Source organism: Rattus norvegicus, chromosome 6 (genome assembly GCF_036323735.1).
Source record: "Rattus norvegicus strain BN/NHsdMcwi chromosome 6, GRCr8, whole genome shotgun sequence".
Lineage (NCBI taxonomy): Eukaryota > Metazoa > Chordata > Mammalia > Rodentia > Muridae > Rattus > Rattus norvegicus.
The window spans coordinates 119713392-119731578 of NC_086024.1; the positions used below are offsets into that span (position 1 = coordinate 119713392).

Consider the following 18187-nt stretch of genomic DNA (forward strand, 5'->3'; position numbering starts at 1 on the left):
ACTTTTCTTTCAAATGAAAGCTGAGCACAACTATTACCATTCTGTAATTATAAAGTATAAAATACCTAAGACCCAGTCTATCATTTTTTGTCAATTAAATAGTAAATTCTGTTGTCTACTGTAGCTTAAGAAAGGCTGAAAATCTATGCGTCCTGTCTTGGCTACCTGGTGTATTATCTGAAAACTATCTAAATACATACGCATTCTCAATGTGAAATAGCCTGGGTGGGCTATGAGGCTCTAATTAGTATTCAATGCCCATCAGAAATCTGAGAATTACAAATCCCATCTGAAAACATAAAAAGCCTAACACGGCTTCTAGAATGGAGGCAAGTTGTAGAGACCACCACCTACCTATACAATCATCTGTTAGCAACAAGTAAGAGCATCAGGCTTCAGCCTCTGGCCCAGTAGCATCTGATAGAACTTTGTTACATAGAATTTTGAAGGATTGGTTATTGTGACTTGCCAGAGATTATCAGTTGACTCTTCTATGTGTCCTTTTCTGGACAGTATTTTGTGTGTAGGTGAAATAGTTAAATTCTGCCCAGTAGCTATCTAGTCACAATGTATTATCTCACTTGGAGGTAGAGATGCTCAATTTCATCTTCGAATCCACAAAAGGGCAGCTGCTAGGAGCAGATATGCCTTAACAAAAGAACACATAACATTAAATGTCACATTCTGTGGATTTCTGAGGTTTTTGAAAACCATCTGTCTATATAGAGTAATCTGGACTGTTGTCTGTTGACTACCCTTAGCTATTTCTAATAAATTATCTTGAAAACACCCTAACAGTAACCTTAGAGCCATGAAATTGCTATCTGGCCCTTAACTTGGATATTTAATTATCTCAGCTCAGTAATAATAACAGTTATAGGACTGGGTGTAAGCCTTGTATTACTAAATGTGTTGTATAAGCACAGTGCCAATATGACAGTAACAGTATCAATCTCAATTTTATATCAATAAGAAATTTGTACAAATGAAAACTTAAATTTGTATCAAATAAATTCTGTACCATTGTAAGAGATTATAACTTCAGTTTAGTAACAAATATAAGGATTTTTACCAAATGAGATTATTGCTATACAATTTTGCTAATTTTTCTCTGTTAAATTATGACCATTTCTATGTTCTCCAGAAGGACAACCTCAGAACCACCATCCTCAACCCTCCAAGTTCAGGACATTGGGTTGATAACTCTTCCCAACTTTTTCAGGCTAAATATCGGCTTTGAGATATCGTGAGGTGGTAGGGAAAATGAGGCCTTCGGAAGGCCACCCAATGATTGTTGTCTCTGATGCCTGTCCTGACTTGATCCATCTCAAAGTCCCTGAGATCAGGAGTTCAAGCAGGTCATTCAGAATGTCTGACAGAGAGTCAGCAAAGCTATACATTCTGTAATATATCAATCTCAAAACAAAATTTTAGTATTTTCAGAGTTCTACATGGAATGTGTCAGTCTGTGGAGGATGGTCGGACTGGTTAGGATGAAATTTTGTACTTTTTTTTATTTTCTTGAATCTAGTTCTTCCGGAGAACTGTGATCAATCTGAACCTTCCAACAAATCTGATAGTTCTGCAAGGTGTCCAAAGCCTAATCACCTTTACCTTTCCTTTCTTTTTCTTCTTCACTTTTTCTATTAGATATTTTATTTATTTATAATAGCCAGAAGCTGTAAAGAACCCAGAGGAAGAGAGGAATGAATTCAGAAAATGTGGTACATTTAAAAAATAGAGTATTACTCAGGTACTAAAAACAATGCCTTCATGAAATTCTTAGTCAAATGGATGAAACTAGAAAATATCATTCTGAGTGATGTTACCTGATTATAAAAGAACTCACATGATATACACTCACTGATAATTAGATATTAGCCCAAAATCTCTGAATACCTGATACAATTTGCAGACCACATGAAACTCAAAAAGAAGAAAGACTAAAGTGTGGATGCTTCAGTCTTTCTTAGAAAGGCAAACAAAATACTCACATTAGTTATATATAGAGATTAAGTGTGGAGCAAAGACTGAAGGAAATTCCATCCAGAGACTGCCACACATGGGGATCCATCTCACATGCAGTCGCGAAACCCAGTCACTCTTGGGGATGCCAAGTGGTACAAAATGACAGGAGCTTGAGATAGCTGTCTCCTGAGGAGCTCTGCTAGAGCCTGACAAATACAGAGGAAGATGCTCACAGTCAACTATTAGACTGAGAACAGGGTCCCCAGTGTAGGAGGTAGAGAAAATACTGAGGTAGCTGAGGGGGTTTGCAACCCCATAGGAAAAAGAACAATATCAACCAACCAGGCATCCCAGACTTCCCAGGGACCGAACCACCAACCAAAGAGTTTACAGGGAGTGATCCATGGCTCCAGCTGCATATGTAGCAAAGGATGGCCTTGTTCAGCATCAATGGGGGGAGAGGCCCTTGGTTCTGTTAAGGTTTGATGCTCCAGAATAAGGGAATGCCAGGGCGGGGAGGTGGAAGGTAGTGGGTGTGTGTGGGGGAGCACCCTCATGAAGACAGGGAGCAGGAGGATGAGAAAGGGGTTTTCCAGAGGGGAAAGCTGGAAGGGAGATAATATTTGAAATGTAGATAAAAGTATTCTTCATATTTCCAACTTCTTTCACCCTTGTTGACTGCTCGTGGCAGATCGGGCATTCAGTGACAGCAAAGTTCATTCTCTTTACCCCTTGTTAGATGCTTCCTCTGCAGGTATGCCATGGCTCTAATACCCTAAACATCTTGTCATATCTAAGACAACTTCAACTTTACAGCTTCTTGTTCCAATACCTTGGATCTACAGATGATCTTCTGGGCTCCTTCGCAGGGCTTGGGTCAGTTTTCCAGCTCTGCTCACTGCAGCACTCTAGTTAACTCTACTGTACTACTGCTGCTGTTCTTGGTGGTCATCCCATGCTACTGGCATCTCCATCATGTTCTGATACAATTAGGCTTTATGAATATTCTGTCACTGGCTTTCTCCATGGGGGAAAGTCTCAAATTCTTTACATGACTCCTTCAGTCCTGGGGCATCAACTGCAACTGAGGATGCACCTTCACCAATTGCTTTCCTTGGCCTTACACAGTGTGAAGCCTTAGTTACTCTCCATGACCCCTTTTGCCCTTCAAAACGAGGACCACATGGGTGATTCTTATACCTAACTATGTCCAAATTATTTGTGCTCTCAGAAAATACTTCCCAGAAGATTTCAGCTCATTGTTCCTGATCTCTTCTTAATCACTAATTTCTTAGCTAAAGCTAACCAGCATCAATTGTCCCAATGGTTCCTTCTATTCTGGACTGTAAAGCCATAGCTACATGGCTGAAGCTGCTGTATTCTGTTGCTTACTGGAGCTGGAACATGGTTCTCTTGTTCTATTACATTATCACCAGCTTTCTGTTTTCCAACTCCTTCACTACCTAAGCTTGGCTTTAATGGAATTTGTTTTGTAGATTGACCATGAACTCAGAGGTCTGCATGGCTATGTCTTCTGAATGCTGGGTTTAAATGTGTGTACCAACATGCCTGGACCTAAGCTACACTATGCTTAGAAGTGGCTCTGTCCCAGACTGGACTTGAACTCACAGATCAGTTTGCCTCTGTTTGCTGGGATTAAAGATATGTACCACTACGCTTGGAATTAAGCTTTTTATGGCCACTATTTCTCAAGTTTTGCATCAAAACTCTATGTCTTCCAGCCTCAAGATCTGCATCACAATTGTGCTTTCAATTTCTGGGTTGTAGTTCATTTCAGGCTAAAAGTCCAAATGAAAGTAATACCAAGTCCCTTGTTCAACTTCAAAGTCACAAATAGTTTCTCAGGGTGGAACCTTACTTCGAGGTCTCCATTCCCTGTAGACTTAGATTTTTCAAAACCAACTTTTAATAAGTGTTCTTAAGTGCTTTCCCCTCCCTTCTAGCCCACCACCCACAAGAGGTAGTGAAAAGGATAGCTTACTAGAACAAAGGAGGATGAGGACCTGATTAGAAATATTTCTTTGGAGCAAATCCAATCAGTCTTGTCAGGATATCAGCCGTTCAGTTCATACTGATCAGCGTCAGCAGCGATATCAGCTTGCAGAGAACATTCGTGAATCAGCAACAGAAGGACTATCCAGAAGATACCAAAATGCTCTGCCACCAGCCAGAATCCGCAGAAGTAGCAAGAAGCTGCCAGAACACCAGCAGAAGGGTTTTTTTGGTGCATTTTTCTCAATGATGTCATGGCAACGGGTGACCAGCAAAGAACACCAAGGCACACCAATATCATCCGTCCTCCTCCATTGTCCACTGGGCTCTGTGTATATCCTTTCCGAACATCATGTGTTCTCTCAAGCATCAACTCTAGCAAAACATCACATGATCCTTTTCCACGTTGCCTCCAAAAAAGACCATTACCTGTCTATAATTAGCAAAACATCCTCCTACGTCTCTGTATCAGAAAAAAAAATGCTCTCTTAAGATAGTTTCCAGGAAAACATCACATGACACAACTGAGTCTGCAATGAAAACAGAAGTTTCCACTTCAATTCCCTTAATTCGTTTATGTCCTTGAACTTGGGATTCAGCTCCATTTTACTTCCTGGTGCCCTTTTACCTTTGAACCATATATTTGTATTTTTGTTTCTTTTTAAGCATTCTACCCTTGATCAAAACTAAGTTTATGAGACAAGACCAGAGAACTAGATCTCTGCTGGGCTTTTTTGTGACTTCCTTTGTTAATGCAATTAATATAAATCTCTTCACCTTAGTCTCAGGTAGACTCTTCAAACAAGGGCAAAAAGCAGCCCCATTCTTCACCAAAAAAACCACAGAAGCAGTCTCTAGATCACATACTAAAATTCCTCTAGAACCAGGCTTCAAATCACACTCAACAACAAAGTCTTCCATATTGCTAGTAGGATGGGCCACTAAGCCCCACTTATAGCAGTACACTGCTTTCCAGTGTCCCCAAATCCACATTATTCCAACCAAAAGTAGGTGCAGGCCTATCATAGCATTATTCCAGTCCCTCGTACCAACTTCTGTCTCAGTTAGGGTTTAAATTGCTGTGAATAGACACTATGACCAAAGTAACACTTGGAAAAAGACAACATTTAATTGGGACTGGCTTACATGTACAGAGGACCAGCTCGTTATCATCAAGATAGGAGAGCATGTCAGCATTCACGTAGGCATGGTTCAGGAGGAGCAGAGAATTCTACATCTTGACCTGAACTCCAGTAGGAGAAGAGTGGTTCCATGTGGCAAAAATGAAGCCCAACCCCACAGTGACACACTTCTTCTAACACCTACTCGAAAGGCCACACCTCCTAATAGTGTGACTCCCTGGACCAAGCATATTCAAACCATCATTCATCTGTAGTTTCCATCATAGCCTTGATAAGTAAATTCTTGATTTGGGCTTTGCATTTTCTTTGCACAATCACCATTGTAGTGAAAGAAAATGCCAGGAGCTTTAACACTTAAAGATGTTTATTTTATGCATCAGCTTCAACAACTTCAACATATACCACTTCCTACCCACACAGGGACAGGGAAATCTTACTCAATGAGACTGTTACTTGTGTAACTCCTTCCTTTTAGAACTTCCTAGCATGGGACCAAGTCAGTGATGATAAGCATAATGCTATTTTTATGTGTGGTTTGTAGAAAGGTGAAAGTATTTCTGGTAATATAAGAGGAGGCAAAGAAATAAGAAATATGAATGACAAAAATGATAAAATCAGTGAAGTCACTCTTTTCTGCAGAACCTATAGCCAGACATTTTTCAAATTACTTATTAACATTCAAAAAGCTTATACTATGCACTTGCTGATTATAATGAGTAACTTTATCTTACTTTCGTGCAAACCTAATAGTATATTTTTTACATCTTGTCATCAAGAATGAAAATTAAGTAATATTTTATAATATGTACATAAATTTGAATTCTAGCAATCATTCCTCTTGTTAATAATATGGGTCCTTCTTTATTTCAGAATCAGAGATAGGCTGTATGTAACATATAAAAAATGTTACTTTTTAGTCTCAATCATATATAATGTCTAATATATGCTATTTAAGCAGTAACTTATTATGTGACAAATGCCATTTTGAATTTTGAATTTCCATACACAGTGCTCTGAGAAATGTCACCTCATTCTTACAGAACAAGTGATATGTTATTTATGTAAGTCATATATTGTCATGCCTGACAACGATGTCCAGAACTCTACTGACTGCTTTGAGTAGTCAACAAAATACAGATATTAAAGTAGATAAGTGAAAACCAAAAAGCAATATTTTTTCATTGTTGTCTTTAATTCCATGATTTAAACAAATATGGTACTTTCTATTACTAATTCTTGATAGACAATTAAATTAGTAATGCAATTTTCTCCTCCCAAATGGTAAATGAAGAGATATGACTATCTCTTGAGCATATTATTATATTTGATTTTAGTGTAACTCTTGTACAAATACAATAATAAACATTTCTCAGGTAGCATGTTATATTATCTACATATTTACAATAATAAATAGCTGATGGTTCTCAACTTCTACAGTGTGTAATATAAGCTAAAATATTTCTATTATTTTATCACTTCTGTGAGATTTGTCTAATGGAGTAAAAGATAAACTGTTTCAGGTTTTTTTTTTTTATTAACATGAGTATTTCTTATTTACATTTCGAGTGTTATTCCCTTTCCCGGTTTCCGGGCAAACATCCCCCTCCCCCCTCCCCTTCTTTATGGATGTTCCCCTCCCCATCCTCCCCCCCTTGCCGCCCTCCCCCCAAAAATCTAATTCACTGGGGGTTCAGTCTTAGCAGGACCCAGGGCTTCCCCTTCCACTGGTGCTCTTACTAGGATATTCATTGCTACCTATGAGGTCAGAGTCCAGGGTCAGTCCATGTATAGTCTTTAGGTATTGGCTTAGTCCCTGGAAGCTCTGGTTGTTTGGCATTGTTGCTCATAAGGGTTCTCAAGCCCCTTCAAGCTCTTCCAGTCCTTTCTCTGATTCCTTCAACGGGGGTACTATTCTCAGTTCAGTGGTTTGCTGCTGGCATTCGCCTCTATATTTGCTGTATTCTGGCTGTGTTTTAAAAACATAAGTTGTCAGCCTCTTCTAATCCATCCATCACACATAGTTAAATAGTTGGTCAGAAAGAGAGAGTATAAATTAAAGTATGAATTCACTGAAAACAATATGGTAAATGAGGATAATACAGAGAAAAAGAAAAGGAGAAGATGAAAAATTTAAAAGTAACAAAATGTGAAATGGTAGAGGCAGAAAAGTAGACGAAAAAGGTTAATTGTCTTCAGGTGGATATAGTCACAGGTCCAATACATATTACATATGTTTATATATCATTCACACACATGCATAACATATATCTGTAATTATTTACTCAGGACATTGCCCAAGGATACCCAAGGTATACTAAGGCAGAGTATGATGTTTTTCAAGGGCCCAGTGGAAATCAAAGAAAGTTATAGCAGAATAAAGCATGACTTTTGAGAAAAAGTAACTGGTTTGTCTGTCTCTTCATGTCACTTTGACCAGTTCATCTAACCTAACTTTCAAGGACTTATGAAGAAACCTTTATGCAAACAATCATGCATAAGAAGAATATCATAGAATGAAACGAGATCGGCCTTATGAAAAGCATATTGAAATGCATTATGCATCTGTTCTGTAAATCCCCAATCTCCTGCCTCAGCAGCCCTGGGTGAAAAGCTTCTCCCATACACCATTTCCTGTGAGATGGTGAAGTTTTGCAGCTGGGGTGCAAAGACTCTCACCATGATTGGCCTGGAGTGTTTGCTGAGAATATATTAAGATGAGAATATTCTAAGTTTATTTAACTTTCTTAAACTTTCCAACTTTTTCTCATTCCATTTTTCATACCTGGTTGTGTGTCATCTAAATCTTATATTCTTCAAACACCAGGACAGTCTATAAACCTGAGCAATCAGGCATCAAACTTGAGAAAATTTGCTTACTGCCTGAAAAAGAAATTGATCTCCGTCAAGTAGATTCACAGATTGAAAGGATTTTTAAAAATACTTTGCAATTAGCAAATGGGACTAATTCCATTTATGCACAAAGAAACTAAATAATTTAATCTTGAGAACCACCACAGAAGAATTTTGAATTTCATAGTTTTGTTATACAAAGATATGTAAGAAAAATGCAGATGCAAAGGGTACATTGTATCGATGGTTGTTAAGGTCATCATGGCCATCTAAGATAGATAAAATTAATTCACAGGTTTATATAGAACAATGATTTTCATATTAAATAGCTTTAAGTTTCAATATTCTGCTACCTTCAGTGAATTCTGGAGTTTGCAGAGTACACTTTGATCACTAGCAAAAGTTTCTTTGTATTTATGGTCATAGTAAAAATTGCTGCATTGGGTGTTGGGAAGAATCAAAGAAAGAGACGTAATCATACTTCTAACCACCTAAGGGAGAGAAAGCACCCAAGAAAAAGGATTTGGAAACTGGAGCCATGACTCAATGACATAAACTGCCTGAGTTTCCAGCACGACTTTGGATCCACAACAGCAATGTAAAATGCTAGGTGTGCTTTGCCTGTAATCTGAGTGCTGGGTTAGGAGAGGCTGGTAAACACCCTGAAATCTCTGGTAAGCCAGTCTAAAAATTTGATAAGGTGAAAGGGTAAAGACCTTCCATTTCAAAAATTCATGTGGAGAGCAATAGAAGAGGATACCCACTGTCAGCTTCTGGCTATCATAAATGTGAACATGCACCCACATACCACAAACAGAAGCAAAACGTAAAATCACAAAGAATGACAGTTCTATACTACTTTGCATTGAAACCAGAAGAAATTCACCTCTCAAAACAGGGACTAAAAATAGTATAAATTTTGGCTACTTCTATTACAAATCTTATACATTTACATATATATGTAACTTATAAAATTATAAGGATGACTTGAATTTACTGTTTAATAGTATATACATTTTTTATAAGGCTGTAACAATTACTCACATTTGCTTTACTGTAATCAGGTTCCATTGCTTTGCCGAGACCTTGAGGACAAAGAAATCCTAATCTTTTTGAACTGTGATAATAGAAATGAGTGACTTAGAAGCCCGTGTAGAAGAAAGACACTGCAGAAAGACCAAAAAGACCTAAAATGTTTTTCAGAATTTCTTGATATCTGGCCAAATTTTCATTATAAAAGCCCATACAGTATGTGTAAGCAGAGTGGGTCTGGCTCTATCATGAACAAAAATCTTCAAAATGGGCTGGAGAAGTGTGCTGTTATCTTGATAACTAAAATAAGCATCAGCATTCTACACGAGTTTTGCAAGGCAACATTATCGTTTATTGGCAGTGGGTAATGCTGCTTTCAGATCAGGTTCTGTGCTGGTTTCTAACATTCGAAGTTCTCACAGTGACATTGTCCAGGAGCATATGCCTTCTTCATTACAGGAAGCATTACGGTACTTACAGACGCATATGGCCTGTTAAAATCGAAAGTTAGAATATTATGGAAACTAGGATTTTTCTGCTAACTAAACTTATGTGCTGAGCTGTGAAGAACCATCTTTGGGAGTTAAAAATAGATGCAGGGTGTCTTTTCACTCGGCTCCCTCAAAAAAGTACTCTGCGGAAGGCTGAGGATAGCAGGATCTACCCCTCTCCCTTTGAGCTGACCTGCACTGTTTCTGAAAAGTGTACAAGCCTGATGACATCACAATGTCACTGCTTGTTGAGTCATCTACACAAAGGCTGTGGCACTGGGTTGTCCTCCCTAGTCTTGAGACTTTTTTAAAGGAAGAGTTGAATTTGCTGTTGTATCTAAAACTGGATAAAGTTTCTCCCAGCATACATTCCTTAATGAATGATTATTCTTAAAAAGAAGGGTCTTCACATTCTCCACTTGTGTGTGGAAACTAACTGAATGCTAAGAAAGTGTGGTCAGCTCAGAATGTTAATTGTCTCTCTTTCCAAATTAGTACATAATCCCTATGTTTAGTAAAGATTTAGTTAGTTAGCTTTGGTTTTGACCGTGTACATATGTGAGTGTATACCACATGTGTGGTGATGACTGTGGAATCCAGAAGATGGCTTCAAGTTCTCCTGGAAGTGCATTTAGAGATGCTTGTGATCTGCTTTGTATGTCCTGGGATCCAAGCACCAGTCCCATGTGATAACACTTGTGCCTGAACTAATAGACCATCTCTTCAGTCGCCCTATACATCATCTAAAAGCATTTACAAAGGTAAGTATAAGTCATTTTAATTTTGACATCAGTAAATTTATGTTTATTTTTTATTCTCTATTACATAATAACCATTTTTTCAGGCTTTTGTGATTCATTTTGTTATGATCCCCATGAAGAATGGACTTTCTATCTCATTTGAAAGGTGGGTAGGATAAGAAATTATATCTAATTCTAAAGGTCGCATTTTTCTATCATATAAACACATTTCACTGCATATTTCAATATATTATTGTGTATTATAAATAATTGTTTTCATCTTGAATATTCAGATTTTTTAAAATTTGTTCTTATCCCAACAAATCAGCATAACAGTTGGCAACAAAGGAGAATACATATGAATAATACTAAACATCTTTTATAGGAAAGATGAAAGTAATTTCAAATGAATGTTTTTTCCAGAATTGTAAGATTAAATAGAATTTTTAAACTGAAAGTATATCATAAACTGGCTGTGAACTAATTGTGATTTTAATGTACACTAAATGTAAATGAGTGTCGTGATGAAATCATATATGTATAAGAATATAACAATAATTAATGAAAATAGGTTATGGATATGAAAGAGAACAAAGACTCTTACACAGAAGGTTTTGGAGGGGAAAGGAAAATTATATAATTATATTGAATTATCAAAAAATAAAGGAAGTAATTTTGAAACTCTATTGGAAAACATCAGATTTTTAATTTTACAAGGTACTTACTACCATTTCATAGTGCTCATTTACATATTTGATATTTGTACAAATAAATATATACATATGGTTCAAAAGAAGGCTCAAAAATTATGTTAACACCTCAACACAGAGTTATACATATAAGAAGCCACTGAAAAAGAAGTGAAGATGAGATAAATTTTTATGACAAAATGTGATAAGTTAATTCCTAATTTTTTTTTACTTTTTTCTTACACACATTTTTTTAAATTGATTATTTCATTTCAGTTAAGTGGAATATCTGTTTTATAACATTGGCTGAGAAATTTAATGCTGTAACCACCTCCATTGTAGGTGAAAAAGGGGTTTTGGGTTCACTAGTTTATCAGGAGGAAGAAGAAGCAGAAGCAAAGAAGGTGGAGGAGGAGGAGAACGGAAAGAAGGGGAGAAAGTGGAGGAAGAGAAGGAAGGGGAGGGAGATGAGGAGAAGGAGAAGGAGGAGGAGGAGGAGGAGGAGAAGAAGAAAAGTTGTTGATGATAAAGATAGATAAATGGATATACAAATAGATCATAGATAAAAATGTTAGGTAAGAGATGGATACATAGATGACAAATAATTAAACACTTGTAACTATGTTACTAAGCTACACTGTATACAACTTTATTCCCTGATTAATATTTATCAGGATTTATCTTAAGTAATTTTTAAAAAGAAATGACTTAATTTATGTGTGGAATCAAATACTGGAAGAATAGTGTTAAGCTATAGTTATTTTGGTGGTGGTCTTCATATTTGGAAACATGTTTAAGGAAAGAAATTCCAGGAAGATGGAGAAGAGTTAGAATGAAGTCTGTGTAAATTGGGGCTGGTCAAACATAGAAGTAAGCACACTAGGTAATATTAGCCTTATTCCCTACTATAAATGATTATCAGATCAGAAGCATTTTGTTTTGTTTTTGGTTTGTCTTTTGAAATGTAAACATGAAGAATATAAAAATGGAGCCAATAAGTACATAGTTCAAAAGTCTTGTACCTTCAGGGTTCCAGATTCTGAAATTTTATTATACTAATAAAAATAATATGGTAAGACAAACCCTCTATTATTTGGACTAAACCCTCAGTTACTATCTTCCTACTATCTTCTCTACCATGAATTGGACCATGGCATAGTATAAACATGTATCAAAATTAATGTCTTGCTGCCCATTCATGTATGCTGTGTCTGAAATCTCCATATCACATCTTGCTTGGTATGTGGGAGTTTGAGACTGATTCCATAAGAAGCCCACTCCTGTGAGTACTGGCTTCTATCTTTTATCTCATGCTAAGTGTGTCATCTATTGTGTCCCCAACTCACTTCCTGTAAAACAAAAGATGTGGAACATATTATATGATTTATTTATTTTCACCTCTTGGTTGCCTAATCTATAATTAATTGTTCAGGAAAAATATTCATTATATATATAATATATATCATATATGTATATAAATATATATGTTTGAAATTAAACTCTTCAATTAAAATATGTGGGAAATCCATATAACTGCAAAAATGCATGAAATTTTTCTAGTTCTGCACTTTTACAAGAATATACTCTCCAAAAAGCATGTAGTGCTTTAAGTAAACACACAAGTAAAGTAATTAAAGTATTCTGTTATGCCTGTATAACAAAATTCGAATTGATGTTTAAATATAAACACTTAACCTGAGGTATCAGACCTGAAAGCAACTAAATAACCAACATAACTGACAAACAGATTCTAGATGATGTGACCTTTGGAAAACATCTGTAACTCTAAGCTCTACACACACGTACATAATTTCCAATAGTGCTTTTCGACTGGAGCATCAGAATCCTCTGGTTGATTTTACCATCACAGAGTATTTTTCCTGGATCCGAATGCCTGCGGTAGCCCATGCTGTTTAAAATATTTTACTTGTATTTATCCCATGTTTTGCTTTGTATCATCCCAAGAGAATTTTCACAGACTCTTATTACTTCCCAATACGAGTTATACATTCCTTTTTTTTTGTCTTTTTTTTTTTTTTATTAACTTGAGTATTTCTTATATACATTTCGAGTGTTATTCCCTTTCCCGGTTTCCGGGCAAACATCCCCCTCCCCCCTCCCCTTCCTTATGGGTGTTCCCCTCCCAACCCTCCCCCCATTACCACCCTCCCCCCATAGACTAGTTCACTGGGGGTTCAGTCTTAGCAGGACCCAGGGATTCCCCTTCCACTGGTGCTCTTACTAGGATATTCATTGCTACCTATGGGGTCAGAGTCCAGGGTCAGTCCATGTATAGTCTTTAGGTAGTGGCTTAGTCCCTGGAAGCTCTGGTTGCTTGGCATTGTTGTACTTTTGGGGTCTCGAGCCCCTTCAAGCTCTTCCAGTTCTTTCTCTGATTCCTTCAATAGGGGACCTATTCTCAGTTCAGTGGTTTGCTGCTGGCATTCGCCTCTATATTTGCTGTATTCTGGCTGTGTCTCTCAGGAGCGATCTACATCCGGCTCCTGTCGGTCTGCACTTCTTTGCTTCATCCATCTTGTCTAATTGGGTGGCTGTATATGTATGGGCCACATGTGGGGCAGGCTCTGAATGGGTGTTCCTTCAGTCTCTGTTTTAATCTTTGCCTCTCCCTTCCCTGCCAAGGGTATTCTTTTTCCTCATTTAAAGAAGGAGTGAAGCATTCACATTTTGATCATCCGTCTTGAGTTTCGTTTGTTCTAGGGATCTAGGGTAATTCAAGCATTTGGGCTAATAGCCACTTATCAATGAGTGCATACCATGTATGTCTTTCTGTGATTGGGTTAGCTCACTCAGGATGATATTTTCCAGTTCCAACCATTTGCCTACGAATTTCATAAACTCGTTGTTTTTGATAGCTGAGTAATATTCCATTGTGTAGATGTACCACATTTTCTGTATCCATTCCTCTGTTGAAGGGCATCTGGGTTCTTTCCATTTTCTGGCTATTATAAATAAGGCTGCGATGAACATAGTGGAGCACGTGTCTCTTTTATATGTTGAGGCATCTTTTGGGTATATGCCCAAGAGAGGTATAGCTGGATCCTCAGGCAGTTCAATGTCCAATTTTCTGAGGAACCTCCACACTGATTTCCAGAATGGTTTTACCAGTCTGCAATCCCACCAACAATGGAGGAGTGTTCCTCTTTCTCCACATCCTCGCCAGCATCTGCTGTCACCTGAGTTTTTGATCTTAGCCAATCGCACTGGTGTGAGGTGAAATCTCAGGGTTGTTTTGATTTGCATTTCCCTTATGACTAAAGATGTTGAACATTTCTTTAGGTGTTTCTCAGCCATTCGGCATTCCTCAGCTGTGAATTCTTTGTTTAGCTCTGAACCCCATTTTTTAATAGGGTTATTTGTTTCCCTGCGGTCTAACTTCTTGAGTTCTTTGTATGTTTTGGATATAAGGCCTCTATCTGTTGTAGGATTGGTAAAGATCTTTTCCCAATCTGTTGGTTGCCGTTTTGTCCTAACCACAGTGTCCTTTGCCTTACAGAAGCTTTGCAGTTTTATGAGATCCCATTTGTCGATTCTTGATCTAAGAGCATAAGCCATTGGTGTTTTGTTCAGGAAATTTTTTCCATTGCCCATGTGTTCCAGATGCTTCCCTAGTTTTTCTTCTAGTAGTTTGAGTGTGTCTGGTTTGATGTGGAGGTCCTTGATCCACTTGGACTTAAGCTTTGTACAGGGTGATAAGCATGGATCGATCTGCATTCTTCTACATGTTGCCCTCCAGTTGAACCAGCACCATTTGCTGAAAATGCTATCTTTTTTCCATTGGATGGTTTTGGCTCCTTTGTCAAAAATCAAGTGACCATAGGTGTGTGGGTTCATTTCTGGGTCTTCAATTCTATTCCATTGGTCTATCTGTCTGTCTCTGTACCAATACCATGCAGTTTTTATCACTATTGTTCTGTAATACTGCTTGAGTTCAGGGATAGTGATTCCCCCTGAAGTCCTTTTATTGTTGAGGATAGCTTTAGCTATCCTGGGTTTTTTGTTATTCCAGATGAATTTGCAAATTGTTCTGTCTAACTCTTTGAAGAATTGGATTGGTATTTTGATGGGGATTGCATTGAATCTGTAGATTGCTTTTGGTAAAATGGCCATTTTTACTATATTAATCCTGCCAATCCATGAGCATGGGAGATCTTTCCATCTTCTGAGGTCTTCTTCAATTTCTTTCCTCAGTGTCTTGAAGTTCTTATTGTACAGATCTTTTACTTGCTTGGTTAAAGTCACACCGAGGTACTTTATATTATTTGGGTCTATTATGAAGGGTGTCGTTTCCCTAATTTCTTTCTCGGCTTGTTTCTCTTTTGTATAGAGGAAGGCAACTGATTTAAGTGATTTAATTTTATACCCAGCCACTTTGCTGAAGTTGTTTATCAGCTTTAGTAGTTCTCTGGTGGAACTTTTGGGATCACTTAAATATACTATCATGTCGTCTGCAAATAGTGATATTTTGACCTCTTCTTATTCGATCTGTATCCCCTTGATCTCCTTTTGTTGTCTGATTGCTCTGGCTAGAACTTCAAGAACTATATTGAATAAGTAGGGAGAGAGTGGGCAGCCTTGTCTAGTCCCTGATTTTAGTGGGATTGCTTCAAGTTTCTCTCCATTTAGTTTAATGTTAGCAACTGGTTTGCTGTATATGGCTTTTACTATGTTTAGGTATGGGCCTTGAATTCCTATTCTTTCCAGGACTTTTATCATGAAGGGGTGTTGAATTTTGTCAAATGCTTTCTCAGCATCTAATGAAATGATCATGTGGTTCTGTTCTTTCAGTTTGTTTATAAAATGGATCACGTTGATGGTTTTCCGTATATTAAACCATCCCTGCATGCCTGGGATGAAGCCTACTTGATCATGGTGGATGATTGTTTTGATGTGCTCTTGAATTCGGTTTGCCAGAATTTTATTGAGTATTTTTGCGTCGATATTCATAAGGGAAATTGGTCTGAAGTTCTCTTTCTTTGTTGTGTCTTTGTGTGGTTTAGGTATAAGAGTAATTGTGGCTTCGTAGAAGGAATTCGGTAGGGCTCCATCTGTTTCAATTTTGTGGAATAGTTTGGATAATATTGGTATGAGGTCTTCTATGAAGGTTTGATAGAATTCTGCACTAAACCCGTCTGGACCTGGGCTCTTTTTGGTTGGGAGACCTTTAATGACTGCTTCTATTTCCTTAGGAGTTATGGGGTTGTTTAACTGGTTTATCTGTTCCTGATTTAACTTCGATTCCTGGTATCTGTCTAGGAAATTGTCCATTTCCTGAAGATTTTCAAATTTTGTTGAATATAGGTTTTTATAGTAAGATCTGATGATTTTTTGAATTTCCTCTGAATCTGTAGTTATGTCTCCCTTTTCATTTCTGATTTTGTTAATTTGGACACACTCTCTGTGTCCTCTCGTTAGTCTGGCTAAGGGTTTATCTATCTTGTTGATTTTCTCAAAGAACCAACTTTTGGTTCTGTTGATTCTTTCTATGGTCCTTTTTGTTTCTACTTGGTTGATTTCAGCTCTGAGTTTGATTATTTCCTGCCTTCTACTCCTCCTGGGTGTACTTGCTTCTTTTTGTTCTAGAGCTTTTAGGTGTGCTGTCAAGCTGCTGATATGTGCTCTTTCCTGTTTCTTTCTGCAGGCACTCAGCGCTATGAGTTTTCCTCTTAGCACAGCTTTCATTGTGTCCCATAAGTTTGAGTATGTTGTATCTTCATTTTCATTAAATTCTAAAAAGTTTTTAATTTCTTTCTTTATTTCTTCCTTGACCAGTTTATCATTGAGTAGAGCATTGTTCAATTTCCACGTATATGTGGGCTTTCTTCCCTTATTGTTATTGAAGACCAGTTTTAGGCCGTGGTGGTCCGATAGCACGCATGGGATTATTTCTATCTTTCTGTACCTGTTGAGGCCCGTTTTTTGACCAATTATATGGTCAATTTTGGAGAAAGTACCATGAGGAGCTGAGAAGAAGGTATATCCTTTTGCTTTAGGATAGAATGTTCTATAAATATCCGTTAAGTCCATTTGGCTCATGACTTCTCTTAGTCTGTCGACATCACTGTTTAATTTCTGTTTCCATGATCTGTCCATTGATGAGAGTGGGGTGTTGAAATCTCCCACTATTATTGTGTGAGGTGCAATGATTGTTTTGAGCTTTAGTAAGGTTTCTTTTACGTATGTAGGTGCCCTTGTATTTGGGGCATAGATATTTAGGATTGAGAGTTCATCTTGGTTGATTTTTCCTTTGATGAATATGAAGTGTCCTTCCTTATCTTTTTTGATGACTTTTAGTTGGAAATTGATTTTATTTGATATTAGAATGGCTACTCCAGCTTGCTTCTTCTGACCATTTGCTTGGAAAGTTGTTTTCCAGCCTTTCACTCTGAGGTAGTGTCTGTCTTTGTCTCTGAGGTGTGTTTCCTGTAGGCAGCAGAATGCAGGGTACTCGTTGCGTATCCAGTTTGTTAATCTATGTCTTTTTATTGGGGAGTTGAGGCCATTGATATTGAGAGATATTAAGGAATAGTGATTATTGCTTCCCGGTATATTCATATTTGGATATGAGGTTATGTTTGTGTGCTTTCATTCTCTTTGTTTTGTTGCCAAGACGATTAGTTTCTTGCTTCTTCTAGGGTATAGCTTGCCTCCTTATGTTGGGCTTTACCATTTATTATCCTTTGTAGTGCTGGATTTGTAGAAAGATATTGTGTAAATTTGGTTTTGTCATGGAATATCTTGGTTTCTCCATCAATGTTAATTGAGAGTTTTGCTGGATACAGTAACCTGGGCTGGCATTTGTGTTCTCTTAGGGTCTGTATGACATCAGTCCAGGATCTTCTGGCCTTCATAGTTTCTGGCGAGAAGTCTGGTGTGATTCTGATAGGTCTCCCTTTATATGTTACTTGACCTTTTTCCCTTACTGCTTTTAATATTCTTTCTTTATTTTGTGCGTTTGGTGTTTTGACAATTATGTGACAGGAGGTGTTTCTTTTCTGGTCCAATCTATTTGGAGTTCTGTAGGCTTCCTGTATGTCTATGGGTATCTCTTTTTTTAGGTTAGGGAAGTTTTCTTCTATGATTCTGTTGAAGATATTTACTGGTCCTTTGAGCTGGGAGTCTTCACTCTCTTCTATACCTATTATCCTTAGGTTTGATCTTCTCATTGAGTCCTGGATTTCCTGTATGTTTTGGACCAGTAGCTTTTTCCGCTTTACATTATCTTTGACAGTTGAGTCAAT

At 37.5% G+C, this 18187-nt stretch overlaps 1 long non-coding RNA gene across 14 annotated transcripts in view; it reads left to right on the forward strand.

Annotated features, from left to right (window-relative positions):
* The window catches only part of LOC120103596 (uncharacterized), a 38939-nt gene that overhangs the window by 9427 nt on the left and 11325 nt on the right, over positions 1–18187 (forward strand). For 8 of the 14 annotated variants that reach the window (XR_005506155.2, XR_005506159.2, XR_010052772.1 and 5 more), the window contains one exon: positions 10341–10402. The exons of 3 other annotated variants lie outside the window; for them this stretch is intronic. This is a non-coding gene — a long non-coding RNA (uncharacterized LOC120103596). Of the gene's footprint in view, positions 1–6809; positions 10258–10340; positions 10403–18187 lie in introns of those variants that run through there. 3 more of the 14 variants (XR_010052771.1, XR_005506156.2, XR_005506161.2) reach the window with 3 other exon arrangements.